The 14126-nt window shown below is 40.0% G+C and overlaps 39 non-coding genes across 39 annotated transcripts; all 39 read left to right on the top strand.

Moving 5' to 3' along the window:
• Positions 1-91: 91 nt before the first annotated feature.
• Positions 92-164, top strand: trnar-ucu (transfer RNA arginine (anticodon UCU)). Its single transcript has one exon. It is a non-coding gene; the product is annotated as a tRNA-Arg (tRNA).
• A 320-nt stretch (positions 165-484) lies between these two features.
• Positions 485-557, top strand: trnar-ucg (transfer RNA arginine (anticodon UCG)). The gene has a single exon. It is a non-coding gene; the product is annotated as a tRNA-Arg (tRNA).
• Positions 558-877: 320 nt separating this feature from the next.
• trnar-ucg (transfer RNA arginine (anticodon UCG)) lies at positions 878-950 on the top strand. The gene has a single exon. It is a non-coding gene; the product is annotated as a tRNA-Arg (tRNA).
• An 89-nt stretch (positions 951-1039) lies between these two features.
• trnag-ccc (transfer RNA glycine (anticodon CCC)) lies at positions 1040-1110 on the top strand. Its single transcript has one exon. It is a non-coding gene; the product is annotated as a tRNA-Gly (tRNA).
• A 319-nt stretch (positions 1111-1429) lies between these two features.
• trnag-ccc (transfer RNA glycine (anticodon CCC)) lies at positions 1430-1500 on the top strand. The gene has a single exon. It is a non-coding gene; the product is annotated as a tRNA-Gly (tRNA).
• Positions 1501-1660: 160 nt separating this feature from the next.
• trnar-ucg (transfer RNA arginine (anticodon UCG)) lies at positions 1661-1733 on the top strand. Its single transcript has one exon. It is a non-coding gene; the product is annotated as a tRNA-Arg (tRNA).
• Positions 1734-2051: 318 nt separating this feature from the next.
• trnar-ucg (transfer RNA arginine (anticodon UCG)) lies at positions 2052-2124 on the top strand. Its single transcript has one exon. It is a non-coding gene; the product is annotated as a tRNA-Arg (tRNA).
• Positions 2125-2214: 90 nt separating this feature from the next.
• On the top strand, positions 2215-2285 carry trnaw-cca (transfer RNA tryptophan (anticodon CCA)). The gene has a single exon. It is a non-coding gene; the product is annotated as a tRNA-Trp (tRNA).
• Positions 2286-2597: 312 nt separating this feature from the next.
• Positions 2598-2668, top strand: trnag-ccc (transfer RNA glycine (anticodon CCC)). The gene has a single exon. It is a non-coding gene; the product is annotated as a tRNA-Gly (tRNA).
• Positions 2669-2980: 312 nt separating this feature from the next.
• trnag-ccc (transfer RNA glycine (anticodon CCC)) lies at positions 2981-3051 on the top strand. The gene has a single exon. It is a non-coding gene; the product is annotated as a tRNA-Gly (tRNA).
• Positions 3052-3211: 160 nt separating this feature from the next.
• On the top strand, positions 3212-3284 carry trnar-ucg (transfer RNA arginine (anticodon UCG)). Its single transcript has one exon. It is a non-coding gene; the product is annotated as a tRNA-Arg (tRNA).
• Positions 3285-3602: 318 nt separating this feature from the next.
• On the top strand, positions 3603-3675 carry trnar-ucg (transfer RNA arginine (anticodon UCG)). The gene has a single exon. It is a non-coding gene; the product is annotated as a tRNA-Arg (tRNA).
• A 479-nt stretch (positions 3676-4154) lies between these two features.
• Positions 4155-4225, top strand: trnag-ccc (transfer RNA glycine (anticodon CCC)). The gene has a single exon. It is a non-coding gene; the product is annotated as a tRNA-Gly (tRNA).
• A 319-nt stretch (positions 4226-4544) lies between these two features.
• On the top strand, positions 4545-4615 carry trnag-ccc (transfer RNA glycine (anticodon CCC)). The gene has a single exon. It is a non-coding gene; the product is annotated as a tRNA-Gly (tRNA).
• A 160-nt stretch (positions 4616-4775) lies between these two features.
• On the top strand, positions 4776-4848 carry trnar-ucg (transfer RNA arginine (anticodon UCG)). The gene has a single exon. It is a non-coding gene; the product is annotated as a tRNA-Arg (tRNA).
• Positions 4849-4935: 87 nt separating this feature from the next.
• Positions 4936-5006, top strand: trnag-ccc (transfer RNA glycine (anticodon CCC)). The gene has a single exon. It is a non-coding gene; the product is annotated as a tRNA-Gly (tRNA).
• Positions 5007-5166: 160 nt separating this feature from the next.
• trnar-ucu (transfer RNA arginine (anticodon UCU)) lies at positions 5167-5239 on the top strand. The gene has a single exon. It is a non-coding gene; the product is annotated as a tRNA-Arg (tRNA).
• A 320-nt stretch (positions 5240-5559) lies between these two features.
• On the top strand, positions 5560-5632 carry trnar-ucg (transfer RNA arginine (anticodon UCG)). Its single transcript has one exon. It is a non-coding gene; the product is annotated as a tRNA-Arg (tRNA).
• Positions 5633-6111: 479 nt separating this feature from the next.
• trnag-ccc (transfer RNA glycine (anticodon CCC)) lies at positions 6112-6182 on the top strand. The gene has a single exon. It is a non-coding gene; the product is annotated as a tRNA-Gly (tRNA).
• A 160-nt stretch (positions 6183-6342) lies between these two features.
• Positions 6343-6415, top strand: trnar-ucg (transfer RNA arginine (anticodon UCG)). Its single transcript has one exon. It is a non-coding gene; the product is annotated as a tRNA-Arg (tRNA).
• An 87-nt stretch (positions 6416-6502) lies between these two features.
• trnag-ccc (transfer RNA glycine (anticodon CCC)) lies at positions 6503-6573 on the top strand. The gene has a single exon. It is a non-coding gene; the product is annotated as a tRNA-Gly (tRNA).
• A 160-nt stretch (positions 6574-6733) lies between these two features.
• On the top strand, positions 6734-6806 carry trnar-ucg (transfer RNA arginine (anticodon UCG)). Its single transcript has one exon. It is a non-coding gene; the product is annotated as a tRNA-Arg (tRNA).
• A 472-nt stretch (positions 6807-7278) lies between these two features.
• trnag-ccc (transfer RNA glycine (anticodon CCC)) lies at positions 7279-7349 on the top strand. The gene has a single exon. It is a non-coding gene; the product is annotated as a tRNA-Gly (tRNA).
• A 312-nt stretch (positions 7350-7661) lies between these two features.
• trnag-ccc (transfer RNA glycine (anticodon CCC)) lies at positions 7662-7732 on the top strand. The gene has a single exon. It is a non-coding gene; the product is annotated as a tRNA-Gly (tRNA).
• A 160-nt stretch (positions 7733-7892) lies between these two features.
• trnar-ucg (transfer RNA arginine (anticodon UCG)) lies at positions 7893-7965 on the top strand. The gene has a single exon. It is a non-coding gene; the product is annotated as a tRNA-Arg (tRNA).
• Positions 7966-8052: 87 nt separating this feature from the next.
• On the top strand, positions 8053-8123 carry trnag-ccc (transfer RNA glycine (anticodon CCC)). The gene has a single exon. It is a non-coding gene; the product is annotated as a tRNA-Gly (tRNA).
• A 160-nt stretch (positions 8124-8283) lies between these two features.
• On the top strand, positions 8284-8356 carry trnar-ucg (transfer RNA arginine (anticodon UCG)). Its single transcript has one exon. It is a non-coding gene; the product is annotated as a tRNA-Arg (tRNA).
• A 713-nt stretch (positions 8357-9069) lies between these two features.
• On the top strand, positions 9070-9142 carry trnar-ucg (transfer RNA arginine (anticodon UCG)). The gene has a single exon. It is a non-coding gene; the product is annotated as a tRNA-Arg (tRNA).
• A 479-nt stretch (positions 9143-9621) lies between these two features.
• trnag-ccc (transfer RNA glycine (anticodon CCC)) lies at positions 9622-9692 on the top strand. The gene has a single exon. It is a non-coding gene; the product is annotated as a tRNA-Gly (tRNA).
• Positions 9693-10400: 708 nt separating this feature from the next.
• trnag-ccc (transfer RNA glycine (anticodon CCC)) lies at positions 10401-10471 on the top strand. The gene has a single exon. It is a non-coding gene; the product is annotated as a tRNA-Gly (tRNA).
• A 319-nt stretch (positions 10472-10790) lies between these two features.
• On the top strand, positions 10791-10861 carry trnag-ccc (transfer RNA glycine (anticodon CCC)). The gene has a single exon. It is a non-coding gene; the product is annotated as a tRNA-Gly (tRNA).
• Positions 10862-11021: 160 nt separating this feature from the next.
• On the top strand, positions 11022-11094 carry trnar-ucg (transfer RNA arginine (anticodon UCG)). Its single transcript has one exon. It is a non-coding gene; the product is annotated as a tRNA-Arg (tRNA).
• A 318-nt stretch (positions 11095-11412) lies between these two features.
• Positions 11413-11485, top strand: trnal-uag (transfer RNA leucine (anticodon UAG)). Its single transcript has one exon. It is a non-coding gene; the product is annotated as a tRNA-Leu (tRNA).
• Positions 11486-11805: 320 nt separating this feature from the next.
• On the top strand, positions 11806-11878 carry trnar-ucg (transfer RNA arginine (anticodon UCG)). The gene has a single exon. It is a non-coding gene; the product is annotated as a tRNA-Arg (tRNA).
• Positions 11879-12350: 472 nt separating this feature from the next.
• Positions 12351-12421, top strand: trnag-ccc (transfer RNA glycine (anticodon CCC)). The gene has a single exon. It is a non-coding gene; the product is annotated as a tRNA-Gly (tRNA).
• A 543-nt stretch (positions 12422-12964) lies between these two features.
• On the top strand, positions 12965-13037 carry trnar-ucg (transfer RNA arginine (anticodon UCG)). The gene has a single exon. It is a non-coding gene; the product is annotated as a tRNA-Arg (tRNA).
• An 87-nt stretch (positions 13038-13124) lies between these two features.
• On the top strand, positions 13125-13195 carry trnag-ccc (transfer RNA glycine (anticodon CCC)). The gene has a single exon. It is a non-coding gene; the product is annotated as a tRNA-Gly (tRNA).
• A 160-nt stretch (positions 13196-13355) lies between these two features.
• trnar-ucg (transfer RNA arginine (anticodon UCG)) lies at positions 13356-13428 on the top strand. Its single transcript has one exon. It is a non-coding gene; the product is annotated as a tRNA-Arg (tRNA).
• Positions 13429-13907: 479 nt separating this feature from the next.
• On the top strand, positions 13908-13978 carry trnag-ccc (transfer RNA glycine (anticodon CCC)). Its single transcript has one exon. It is a non-coding gene; the product is annotated as a tRNA-Gly (tRNA).
• The last annotated feature ends 148 nt before the right edge of the window (positions 13979-14126 follow it).

The following is a 14126-nucleotide window of genomic DNA, read 5'->3' on the forward strand; positions in this document are numbered from 1 at the left end:
TGTGAATTGAAATGAACATATCCAGCAACACTTCTGCGAAATTTTGTTACAATTTTTCCTTTGATATTTTAAAAAAACTCTGCTTGAGTTTGGCCCAGTGGCCTAATGGATAAGGCATCAGCCTTCTGAGCTGAGAATTGTGGGTTCGAGTCCCATCTGGGTCAAATCATGGTGGGAGGTACAAGAGCTTGTTTTTTTGCTTTTTTTTACGAATACTTTAGACTGACCAAGAAATCCTGGTCAGCCGGGCACTGTGCTAATGGTGTAGTGGTATCATGCAGGATTCCCGTTCTTGCGACCTGGGTTTGATTCCCGGTTGGTGCAATTTTCTTACTAATTTGCAATTTGTGGGAATCGTCTACCAGATGAAATGATTTTAAATACTGCTTTGCTTGTGAATTGAAATGAACATATCCAGCAACACTTCTGCGAAATTTTGTTACAATTTTTCCTTTGATATTTTAAAAAAACTCTGCTTGAGTTTGGCCCAGTGGCCTAATGGATAAGGCATCAGCCTTCGGAGCTGAGGATTGTGGGTTCGAGTCCCATCTGGGTCAAATCATGGTGGGAGGTACAAGAGCTTGTTTTTTTGCTTTTTTTTACGAATACTTTTGACTGACCAAGAAATCCTGGTTAGCCGGGCACTGTGCTAATGGTGTAGTGGTATCATGCAGGATTCCCGTTCTTGCGACCTGGGTTTGATTCCCGGTTGGTGCAATTTTCTTACTAATTTGCAATTTGTGGGAATCGTCTACCAGATGAAATGATTTTAAATACTGCTTTGCTTGTGAATTGAAATGAACATATCCAGCAACACTTCTGCGAAATTTTGTTACAATTTTTCCTTTGATATTTTAAAAAAACTCTGCTTGAGTTTGGCCCAGTGGCCTAATGGATAAGGCATCAGCCTTCGGAGCTGAGGATTGTGGGTTCGAGTCCCATCTGGGTCAAATCATGGTGGGAGGTACAAGAGCTTGTTTTTTTGCTTTTTTTTACGAATACTTTTGATTGACCAAGAAATCCTGATCTCCTGGTGACTGCGCAAATGCTGTAGTGGTATCATGCAAGATTCCCATTCTTGTGACCCAGGTTCGATTCCTGGTTGGTGCAATTTTCTTACTAATTTGCAATTTGTGGGAATCGTGTATCAGATCAAATAATTTTAAATATTGTTTTGCTTTTGAATTGAAATGTACATATCCAGCAACACTTCTGCGCAATTTTGTTACAATTTTTCCTTTGATATTTTTAAAAATCTTTGCTTGAGTTTTGCCCAGTGTTCTAGTGTATAAGGCATCAGCCTTCGGAGCTGAGGATTGTGGGTTCGAATCCCATCTGGGTCAAATCATGCTGGAAAATGGACTTCTCCTTCTTTGCTTATGTAACGAATACGTCTGATTTACCAATAAACCCTGATTTACTTGTCGCTGTGCTAATGGTGTAGTGGTATCATGCAAGATTCCCATTCTTGTGACCCGGGTTCGATTCCCGGTTGGCGCAATTTTCTTACTAATTTGCAATTTGTGGGAATCGTGTACAAGAACAAATGATTTCAAATACTGCTTTGCTTGTGAATTGAAATGTACATATCCAGCGACCCTTCTGCTCTATTTTGTTTCAATTTTTCCTTTGATATTTTAAAAAATGTCAGCTTGAGTTTGGCCCAGTGGCCTAATGGATAAGGCATCAGCCTTCGGAGCTGAGAATTGTGGGTTCGAGTCCCATCTGGGTCAAATCATGGTGGGAGGTACAGGAGCCTGTTTTTTGCTTTATTTACAAATACTTTTGACCGACCAAGAAATCCTGGTCAGCCGGGCACTGTGCTAATGGTGTTGTGGTATCATGCAGGATTCCCATTCTTGCGACCTGGGTTTGATTCCCGGTTGGCACAATTTTCTTACTAATTTGCAATTTGTGGGAATCGTCTACCAGATGAAATGATTTTAAATACTGCTTTGCTTGTGAATTGAAATGAACATATCCAGCAACACTTCTGCGAAATTTTGTTACAATTTTTCCTTTGATATTTTAAAAAAACTCTGCTTGAGTTTGGCCCAGTGGCCTAATGGATAAGGCATCAGCCTTCGGAGCTGAGGATTGTGAGTTCGAGTCCCATCTGGGTCAAATCATGGTGGGAGGTACAAGAGCTTGCTTTTTTGCTTTTTTTTTACGAATACTTTTGACTGACCAAGAAATCCTGATCTGCTGTTGACTGCGCTAATGATGTAGTGGTATCATGCAGGATTCCAGTTCTTGTGACCTGGGTTCGATTCCTGGTTGGCGCAACTTTCTTACCAATTTGTGGGCGTTGTGTATCAGATCAAATGATTTTAAATATTGTATTGCTTGTGAATTGAAATGTACACATCCAGCAACACTTCTGCGCAATTTTGTTACAATTTTTCCATTGATATTTTAAAAAATCTTTGCTTGAGTTTTGCCCAGTGTTCTAATGTATAAGGCATCGGCCTTCGCAGCTGAGGATTGTGGGTTTGAGTCCCATCTGGGTCAAGTCATGCTGGAAAATGGACTTCTCCTTCTTTGCTTATGTAACGAATACGTCTGACTTACCAATTAAGCTTGACTTACTTGCCACTGCGCTAATGGTGTAGTGGTATCATGCAAGATTCCCATTCTTGTGACCCAGGTTCGATTCCTGGTTGGCGCAACTTTGTTACTAATTTGTGGGAATCGTGTATCAGATCAAATGATTTTAAATATTGTTTTGCTTGTGAATTGAAATGTACATATCCAGCAACACTTCTGTGCAATTTTGTTACAATTTTTCCTTTGATATTTTTAAAAATCTTTGCTTGAGTTTTGCCCAGTGTTCTAGTGTATAAGGCATCAGCCTTCGGAGCTGAGGATTGTGGGTTCGAATCCCATCTGGGTCAAATCATGCTGGAAAATGGACTTCTCCTTCTTTGCTTATGTAACGAATACGTCTGACTTACCAATAAACCTTGATTTCCTTGCGACTGTGCTAATGGTGTAGCGGTATCATGCAAGATTCCCATTCTTGTGACCCGGGTTCGATTCCCGGTTGGCGCAATTTTCATACTAATTTGCAATTTGTGGGAATCGTGTACCAGAACAAATGATTTCAAATACTGCTTTGCTTGTGAATTGAAATGTACATATCCAGCGACCCTTCTGCTCTATTTTGTTTCATTTTTTCCTTTGATATTTTTAAAAATGTCAGCTTGAGTTTGGCCCAGTGGCCTAATGGATAAGGCATCAGCCTTCGGAGCTGAGGATTGTGGGTTCCAATCCCATCTGGGTCAAATCATGGTGGGAGGTACAGGAGCCTGTTTTTTGCTTTATTTACAAATACTTTTGACCGACCAAGAAATCCTGGTCAGCCGGGCACTGTGCTAATGGTGTAGTGGTATCATGCAGGATTCCCATTCTTGTTACCTGGGTTTGATTCCCGGTTGGCGCAATTTTTTTACTAATTTGCAATTTGTGGGAATCGTGTACCAGAACAAATGATTTCAAATACTGCTTTGCTTGTGAATTGAAATGTACATATCCAGCGACCCTTCTGCTCTATTTTGTTTCAATTTTTCCTTTGATATTTTAAAAAATGTCAGCTTGAGTTTGGCCCAGTGGCCTAATGGATAAGGCATCAGCCTTCGGAGCTGAGGATTGTGGGTTCGAGTCCCATCTGGGTCAATCGATGGTGGGAGGTACAAGAGCTTGTTTTTTTGCTTTTTTTTACGAATACTTTTGATTGACCAAGAAATCCTGATCTCCTGGTGACTGCGCTAATGCTGTAGTGGTATCATGCAAGATTCCCATTCTTGTGACCCTGGTTTGATTCCCGTTAGGCGCAATTTTCTTACTAATTTGCAATTTGTGGGTGTCGTATATCAGATCAAATGATTTTAAATATTGTTTTGCTTGTGAATTGAAATGTACATATCCAGCAACACTTCTGCGCAATTTTGTTACAATTTTTCATTTGATATTTTTAAAAATCTTTGCTTGAGTTTTGCCCAGTGTTCTAATGTATAAGGCATCAGCCTTTGCAGCTGAGGATTGTGGGTTCGATTCCCATCTGGGTCAAGTCATGCTGGAAAACGGACTTCTCCTTCTTTGCTTATGTAACGAATACGTCTGACTTACCAATAAAGCCTGACTTACTTGCCACGGCGCTAATGGTGTAGTGGTATCATGCAAGATTCCCATTCTTATGACCCAGGTTCGATTCCTGGTTGGCGCAACTTTGTTACTAATTTGCAATTTGTGGGAATCGTGTATCAGATCAAATGATTTTAAATATTGTTTTGCTTGTGAATTGAAATGTACATATCCAGCAACACTTCTGCGCAATTTTGTTACAATTTTTCCTTTGATATTTTTAAAAATCTTTGCTTGAGTTTTGCCCAGTGTTCTAGTGTATAAGGCGTCAGCCTTCGGAGCTGAGGATTGTGGGTTCGAATCCCATCTGGGTCAAATCATGCTGGAAAATGGACTTCTCCTTCTTTGCTTATGTAACGAATACGTCTGACTTACCAATAAACCCTGACTTACTTGCCGCTGCGCTAATGGTGTAGTGGTATCATGCAAGATTCCCATTCTTGTGACCCGGGTTCGATTCCCGGTTGGCGCAATTTTCTTACTAATTTGCAATTTGTGGGAATCGTGTACCAGAACAAATGATTTCAAATACTGCTTTGCTTGTGAATTGAAATGTACATATCCAGCAACCCTTCTGCTCTATTTTGTTTCAATTTTTCCTTTGATAGTTTTAAAAATGTCAGCTTGAGTTTGGCCCAGTGGCCTAATGGATAAGGCATCAGCCTTCGGAGCTGAGGATTGTGGGTTCGAGTCCCATCTGGGTCAAATCATGGTGGGAGGTACAGGAGCCTGTTTTTTGCTTTATTTACAAATACTTTTGACTGACCAAGAAATCCTGGTCAACCGGGCACTGTGCTAATGGTGTAGTGGTATCATGCAAGATTCCCATTCTTGCGACCTGGGTTTGATTCCCGGTTGGCACAATTTTCTTACTAATTTGCAATTTGTGGGAATCGTCTACCAGATGAAATGATTTTAAATACTGCTTTGCTTGTGAATTGAAATGAACATATCCAGCAACACTTCTGCGAAATTTTGTTACAATTTTTCCTTTGATATTTTAAAAAAACTCTGCTTGAGTTTGGCCCAGTGGCCTAATGGATAAGGCATCAGCCTTCTGAGCTGAGAATTGTGGGTTCGAGTCCCATCTGGGTCAAATCATGGTGGGAGGTACAAGAGCTTGTTTTTTTGCTTTTTTTTACGAATACTTTTGACTGACCAAGAAATCCTGGTCAGCCGGGCACTGTGCTAATGGTGTAGTGGTATCATGCAGGATTCCCGTTCTTGCGACCTGGGTTTGATTCCCGGTTGGCACAATTTTCTTACTAATTTGCAATTTGTGGGAATCGTCTACCAGATGAAATGATTTTAAATACTGCTTTGCTTGTGAATTGAAATGAACATATCCAGCAACACTTCTGCGAAATTTTGTTACAATTTTTCCTTTGATATTTTAAAAAAACTCTGCTTGAGTTTGGCCCAGTGGCCTAATGGATAAGGCATCAGCCTTCGGAGCTGAGGATTGTGGGTTCGAGTCCCATCTGGGTCAAATCATGGTGGGAGGTACAAGAGCTTGTTTTTTTGCTTTTTTTTACGAATACTTTTGATTGACCAAGAAATCCTGATCTCCTGGTGACTGCGCTAATGCTGTTGTGGTATCATGCAAGATTCCAATTCTTGTGACCCAGGTTCGATTCCTGGTTGGTGCAATTTTCTTACTAATTTGCAATTTGTGGGAATCGTGTATCAGATCAAATAATTTTAAATATTGTTTTGCTTGTGAATTGAAATGTACATATCCAGCAACACTTCTGCGCAATTTTGTTACAATTTTTCCTTTGATATTTTTAAAAATCTTTGCTTGAGTTTTGCCCAGTGTTCTAGTGTATAAGGCATCAGCCTTCGGAGCTGAGGATTGTGGGTTCGAATCCCATCTGGGTCAAATCATGCTGGAAAATGGACTTCTCCTTCTTTGCTTATGTAACGAATACGTCTGATTTACCAATAAACCCTGATTTACTTGTCGCTGTGCTAATGGTGTAGTGGTATCATGCAAGATTCCCATTCTTGTGACCCGGGTTCGATTCCCGGTTGGCGCAATTTTCTTACTAATTTGCAATTTGTGGGAATCGTGTACAAGAACAAATGATTTCAAATACTGCTTTGCTTGTGAATTGAAATGTACATATCCAGCGACCCTTCTGCTCTATTTTGTTTCAATTTTTCCTTTGATATTTTAAAAAATGTCAGCTTGAGTTTGGCCCAGTGGCCTAATGGATAAGGCATCAGCCTTCGGAGCTGAGAATTGTGGGTTCGAGTCCCATCTGGGTCAAATCATGGTGGGAGGTACAGGAGCCTGTTTTTTGCTTTATTTACAAATACTTTTGACCGACCAAGAAATCCTGGTCAGCCGGGCACTGTGCTAATGGTGTAGTGGTATCATGCAGGATTCCCATTCTTGCGACCTGGGTTTGATTCCCGGTTGGCACAATTTTCTTACTAATTTGCAATTTGTGGGAATCGTCTACCAGATGAAATGATTTTAAATACTGCTTTGCTTGTGAATTGAAATGAACATATCCAGCAACACTTCTGCGAAATTTTGTTACAATTTTTCCTTTGATATTTTAAAAAAACTCTGCTTGAGTTTGGCCCAGTGGCCTAATGGATAAGGCATCAGCCTTCGGAGCTGAGGATTGTGAGTTCGAGTCCCATCTGGGTCAAATCATGGTGGGAGGTACAAGAGCTTGCTTTTTTGCTTTTTTTTACGAATACTTTTGACTGACCAAGAAATCCTGATCTGCTGTTGACTGCGCTAATGATGTAGTGGTATCATGCAGGATTCCAGTTCTTGTGACCTGGGTTCGATTCCTGGTTGACGCAACTTTCTTACCAATTTGTGGGCGTTGTGTATCAGATCAAATGATTTTAAATATTGTATTGCTTGTGAATTGAAATGTACACATCCAGCAACACTTCTGCGCAATTTTGTTACAATTTTTCCATTGATATTTTAAAAAATCTTTGCTTGAGTTTTGCCCAGTGTTCTAATGTATAAGGCATCGGCCTTCGTAGCTGAGGATTGTGGGTTTGAGTCCCATCTGGGTCAAGTCATGCTGGAAAATGGACTTCTCCTTCTTTGCTTATGTAACGAATACGTCTGACTTACCAATTAAGCCTGACTTACTTGCCCCTGCGCTAATGGTGTAGTGGTATCATGCAAGATTCCCATTCTTGTGACCCAGGTTCGATTCCTGGTTGGCGCAACTTTGTTACTAATTTGTGGGAATCGTGTATCAGATCAAATGATTTTAAATATTGTTTTGCTTGTGAATTGAAATGTACATATCCAGCAACACTTCTGTGCAATTTTGTTACAATTTTTCCTTTGATATTTTTAAAAATCTTTGCTTGAGTTTTGCCCAGTGTTCTAGTGTATAAGGCATCAGCCTTCGGAGCTGAGGATTGTGGGTTCGAATCCCATCTGGGTCAAATCATGCTGGAAAATGGACTTCTCCTTCTTTGCTTATGTAACGAATACGTCTGACTTACCAATAAACCTTGATTTCCTTGTGACTGTGCTAATGGTGTAGCGGTATCATGCAAGATTCCCATTCTTGTGACCCGGGTTCGAGTCCCGGTTGGCGCAATTTTCATACTAATTTGCAATTTGTGGGAATCGTGTACCAGAACAAATGATTTCAAATACTGCTTTGCTTGTGAATTGAAATGTACATATCCAGCGACCCTTCTGCTCTATTTTGTTTCATTTTTTCCTTTGATATTTTTAAAAATGTCAGCTTGAGTTTGGCCCAGTGGCCTAATGGATAAGGCATCAGCCTTCGGAGCTGAGGATTGTGGGTTCCAATCCCATCTGGGTCAAATCATGGTGGGAGGTACAGGAGCCTGTTTTTTGCTTTATTTACAAATACTTTTGACCGACCAAGAAATCCTGGTCAGCCGGGCACTGTGCTAATGGTGTAGTGGTATCATGCAGGATTCCCATTCTTGTGACCCGGGTTTGATTCCCGGTTGGCGCAATTTTTTTACTAATTTGCAATTTGTGGGAATCGTGTACCAGAACAAATGATTTCAAATACTGCTTTGCTTGTGAATTGAAATGTACATATCCAGCGACCCTTCTGCTCTATTTTGTTTCAATTTTTCCTTTGATATTTTAAAAAATGTCAGCTTGAGTTTGGCCCAGTGGCCTAATGGATAAGGCATCAGCCTTCGGAGCTGAGGATTGTGGGTTCGAGTCCCATCTGGGTCAATCGATGGTGGGAGGTACAAGAGCCTGTTTTTTTGCTTTTTTTTACGAATACTTTTGATTGACCAAGAAATCCTGATCTCCTGGTGACTGCGCTAATGGTTTAGTGGTATCATGCAGGATTCCCATTCTTGTGACCCTGGTTTGATTCCCGTTTGGCGCAATTTTCTTACTAATTTGCAATTTGTGGGTGTCGTATATCAGATCAAATGATTTTAAACATTGTTTTGCTTGTGAATTGAAATGTACATATCCAGCAACACTTCTGCGCAATTTTGTTACAATTTTTCATTTGATATTTTTAAAAATCTTTGCTTGAGTTTTGCCCAGTGTTCTAATGTATAAGGCATCAGCCTTCGGAGCTGAGGATTGTGGGTTCGAGTCCCATCTGGGTCAAATCATGGTGGGAGGTACAAGAGCTTGTTTTTTTGCTTTTTTTTACGAATACTTTTGATTGACCAAGAAATCCTGATCTCCTGGTTACTGCGCTAATGCTGTAGTGGTATCATGCAGGATTCCCATTCTTGCGACCTGGGTTTGATTCCCGATTGGCACAATTTTCTTACTAATTTGCAATTTATGGGAATCGTCTACCAGATGAAATGATTTTAAATACTGCTTTGCTTGTGAATTGAAAAGAACATATCCAGCAACACTTCTGCGCAATTTTGTTACAATTTTTCCTTTGATATTTTTAAAAAACTCTTATTGAGTTTGGCCCAGTGGCCTAATGGATAAGGCATCAGCCTTCGGAGCTGAGGATTGTGGGTTTGAGTCCCATCTGGGTCAAATCATGGTGGGAGGTACAAGAGCTTGTTTTTTTGCTTTTTTTTACAAATATTTTTGATTGACCAAGAAATCCTGATCTCCTGGTGACTGCGCTAATGCTGTAGTGGTATCATGCAAGATTCCCATTCTTGTGACCCTGGTTTGATTCCCGTTTGGCGCAATTTTCTTACTAATTTGCAATTTGTGGGTGTCGTATATCAGATCAAATGATTTTAAATATTGTTTTGCTTGTGAATTGAAATGTACATATCCAGCAACACTTCTGCGCAATTTTGTTACAATTTTTCATTTGATATTTTTAAAAATCTTTGCTTGAGTTTTGCCCAGTGTTCTAATGTATAAGGCATCAGCCTTTTCAGCTGAGAATTGTGGATTCGATTCCCATCTGGGTCAAGTCATGCTGGAAAATCGACTTCTCCTTCTTTGCTTATGTAACGAATACGTCTGACTTACCAATTAAGCCTGAATTACTTGCCACTTCGCTAATGGTGTAGTGGTATCATGCAAGATTCCCATTCTTGTGACCCTGGTTCGATTCCTGGTTGGTGCAACTTTGTTACTAATTTGCAATTTGTGGGAATCGTGTATCAGATCAAATGATTTTAAATATTGTTTTGCTTGTGAATTGAAATGTACATATCCAGCAACACTTCTGCGCAATTTTGTTAGAATTTTTCCTTTGATATTTTTAAAAATCTTTGCTTGAGTTTTGCCCAGTGTTCTAGTGTATAAGGCATCAGCCTTCGGAGCTGAGGATTGTGGGTTCGAATCCCATCTGGGTCAAATCATGCTGGAAAATGGACTTCTCCTTCTTCGCTTATGTAACGAATACGTCTGACTTACCAATAAACCCTGATTTACTTGCCACTGCGCTAATGCTGTAGTGGTATCATGCAACATTCCCATTCTTGTGACCCTGGTTTGATTCCTGTTTGGCGCAATTTTCTTACTAATTTGCAATTTGTGGGTGTCGTATATCAGATCAAATGATTTTAAATATTGTTTTGCTTGTGAATTGAAATGTACATATCCAGCAACACTTCTGCACAATTTTGTTACAATTTTTCATTTGATATTTTTAAAATCTTTGCTTGAGTTTTGCCCAGTGTTCTAATGTATAAGGCATCAGCCTTTGCAGCTGAGGATTGTGGGTTCGATTCCCATCTGGGTCAAGTCATGCTGGAAAATGGACTTCTCCTTCTTTGCTTATGTAATGAATACGTCTGACTTACCAATAAAGCCTGAATTACTTGCCACTGCGCTAATGGTGTAGTGGTATCATGCAAGATTCCCATTCTTGTGACCATGGTTCGATTCCTGGTTGGTGCCACTTTGTTACTAATTTGCAATTTGTGAGAATCGTGTATCAGATCAAATGATTTTAAATATTGTTTTGCATGTGAATTGAAATGTACATATCCAGCAACACTTCTGCGCAATTTTGTTACAATTTTTCCTTTGATATTTTTAAAAATCTTTGCTTGAGTTTTGCCCAGTGTTCTAGTGTATAAGGCATCAGCCTTCGGAGCTGAGGATTGTGGGTTCGAATCCCAACTGGGTCAAATCATGCTGGAAAATGGACTTCTCCTTCTTTGCTTATGTAACGAATACGTCTGACTTACCAATAAACCCTGGTTTACTTGCCACTGCGCTAATGGTGTAGTGGTATCATGCAAGATTCCCATTCTTGTGATCTGGGTTCGATTCCCGGTTGGCGCAATTTTCTTACTAATTTGCAATTTGTGGGAATCGTGTACCAGAACAAATGATTTCAAATACTGCTTTGCTTGTGAATTGAAATGTACATATCCAGCAACCCTTCTGCTCTATTTTGTTTAAATTTTTCCTTTGATAGTTTTAAAAATATCAGCTTGAGTTTGGCCCAGTGGCCTAATGGATAAGGCATCAGCCTTCGGAGCTGAGGATTGTGGGTTCGAGTCCCATCTGGGTCAAATCATGGTGGAAGGTACAGGAGCCTGTTTATTGCTTTATTTACAAATACTGTTGACTGACCAAGAAATCCTGGTCAGCCGGGCACTGTGCTAATGGTGTAGTGGTATCATGCAGGATTCCCGTTCTTGCGACCTGGGTTTGATTCCCGGTTGGCACAATTTTCTTACTAATTTGCAATTTGTGGGAATCGTCTACCAGATGAAATGATTTTAAACACTGCTTTGCTTGTGAATTGAAATGAACATATCCAGCAACACTTCTGCGCAATTTTGTTACAATTTTTCCTTTGATATGTTTATAAAACTCTTATTGAGTTTGGCCCAGTGGCCTAATGGATAAGGCATCAGCCTTAGGCGCTGAGGATTGTGGGTTCGAGTCCCATCTGGGTCAATCGATGGTGGGAGGTACAAGAGCTTGTTTTTTTGCTTTTTTTTACGAATACTTTTGATTGACCAAGAAATCCTGATCTCCTGGTGACTGCGCTAATGGTTTAGTGGTATCATGCAGGATTTCCATTCTTGTGACCCTGGTTTGATTCCCGTTTGGCGCAATTTTCTTACTAATTTGCAATTTGTGGGTGTCGTATATCAGATCAAATGATTTTAAATATTGTTTTGCTTGTGAATTTAAATGTACATATCCAGCAACACTTCTGCGAAATTTTGTTACAATTTTTCCTTTGATATTTTAAAAAAACTCTGCTTGAGTTTGGCCCAGTGGCCTAATGGATAAGGCATCAGCCTTCGGAGCTGAGGATTGTGGGTTCGAGTCCCATCTGGGTCAAATCATGGTGGGCGGTACAAGAGCTTGTTTTTTTGCTTTTTTTTACGAATACTTTTGACTGACCAAGAAATCCTGATCTGCTGTTGACTGCGCTAATGGTGTAGTGGTATCGTGCAGGATTCCAGTTCTTGTGACCTGGGTTCGATTCCTGGTTGGCGCAACTTTCTTACCAATTTGTGGGCGTTGTGTATCAGATCAAATGATTTTAAATATTGTATTGCTTGTGAATTGAAATGTACCCATCCAGCAACAGTTCTGCGCAATTTTGTTACAATTTTTCCATTGATATTTTAAAAAATCTTTGCTTGAGTTTTGCCCAGTGTTCTAATGTATAAGGCATCGGCCTTCGCAGCTGAGGATTGTGGGTTTGAGTCCCATCTGGGTCAAGTCATGCTGGAAAATGGACTTCTCCTTCTTTGCTTATGTAACGAATACGTCTGACTTACCAATAAACCCTGATTTACTTGCCACTGCGCTAATGGTGTAGTGGTATCATGCAAGATTCCCATTCTTGTGACCCGGGTTCGATTCGTGGTTGGCGCAACTTTGTTACTAATTTGCAATTTGTGGGAATCGTGTATCAGATCAAATGATTTTAAATATTGTTTTGCTTGTGAATTGAAATGTACATATCCAGCAACACTTCTGCGCAATTTTGTTACAATTTTTCCTTTGATATTTTTAAAAATCTTTGCTTGAGTTTTGCCCAGTGTTCTAGTGTATAAGGCATCAGCCTTCGGAGCTGAGGATTGTGGGTTCGAATCCCATCTGGGTCAAATCATGCTGGAAAATGGACTTCTCCTTCTTTGCTTATGTAACGAATACGTCTGACTTACCAATAAACCCTGATTTACTTGCCACTGCGCTAATGGTGTAGTGGTATCATGCAAGATTCCCATTCTTGTGACCCGGGTTCGGTTGGCGCAATTTTCTTACTAATTTGCAATTTGTGGGAATCGTGTACCAGAACAAATGATTTCAAATACTGCTTTGCTTGTGAATTGAAATGTACATATCCAGCAACCCTTCTGCTCTATTTTGTTTAAATTTTTCCTTTGATAGTTTTAAAAATGTCAGCTTGAGTTTGGCCCAGTGGCCTAATGGATAAGACATCAGCCTTCGGAGCTGAGGATTGTGGGTTCGAGTCCCATCTGGGTCAAATCATGGTGGGAGGTACAGGAGCCTGTTTTTTGCATTATTTACAAATAGTTTTGACTGACCAAGAAATCCTGGTCAGCCCGACACTGTGCTAATGGTGTAGTGGTATCATGCAGGATTCCCATTCTTGCGACCTGGGTTTGATTCCCGGTTGGCACAATTTTCTTACTAATTTGCAATTTGTGGGAATCGTCTACCAGATGAAATGATTTTAAATACTGCTTTGCTTGTGAATTGAAATGAACATATCCAGCAACACTTCTGCGCAATTTTGTTACAATTTTTCCTTTGATATGTTTAAAAAACTCTTATTGAGTTTGGCCCAGTGGCCTAATGGATAAAGCATCAGCCTTCGGAGTTGAGGATTGTGGGTTCGAGTCCCATCTGGGTCAATCCATGGTGGGAGGTACAAGAGCTTGTTTTTTTGCTTTTTTTTACGAATACTTTTGATTGACCAAGAAATCCTGATCTCCTGGTGACTGCGCTAATGGTTTAGTGGTATCATGCAGGATTCCCATTCTTGTGACCCTGGTTTGATTCCCGTTTGGCGCAATTTTCTTACTAATTTGCAATTTGTGGGTGTCTTGTATCAGATCAAATGATTTTAAATATTGTTTTGCTTGTGAATTGAAATGTACATATCCAGCAACACTTCTGCGCAATTTTGTTACAATTTTTCATTTGATATTTTTAAAAATCTTTGCTTGAGTTTTGCCCAGTGTTCTAATGTATAAGGCATCAGCCTTTGCAGCTGAGGATTGTGGGTTCGATTCCCATCTGGGTCAAGTCATGCTGGAAAATGGACTTCTCCTTCTTTGCTTATGTAACGAATACGTCTGACTTACCAATAAACCCTGATTTACTTGCCACTGCGCTAATGGTGTAGTGGTATCATGCAAGATTCCCATTCTTGTGACCCAGGTTCGATTCCTGGTTGGTGCAACTTTGTTACTAATTTGCAATTTGTGGGAATCGTGTATCAGATCAAATGATTTTAAATATTGTTTTGCTTGTGAATTGAAATGTACATATCCAGCAACACTTCTGCGCAATTTTGTTACAATTTTTCCTTTGATATTTTTTTAAATCT

Source organism: Salminus brasiliensis, chromosome 14, assembly GCF_030463535.1.
Source record: "Salminus brasiliensis chromosome 14, fSalBra1.hap2, whole genome shotgun sequence".
In the NCBI taxonomy this organism is placed as follows: Eukaryota; Metazoa; Chordata; class Actinopteri; order Characiformes; family Bryconidae; genus Salminus; species Salminus brasiliensis.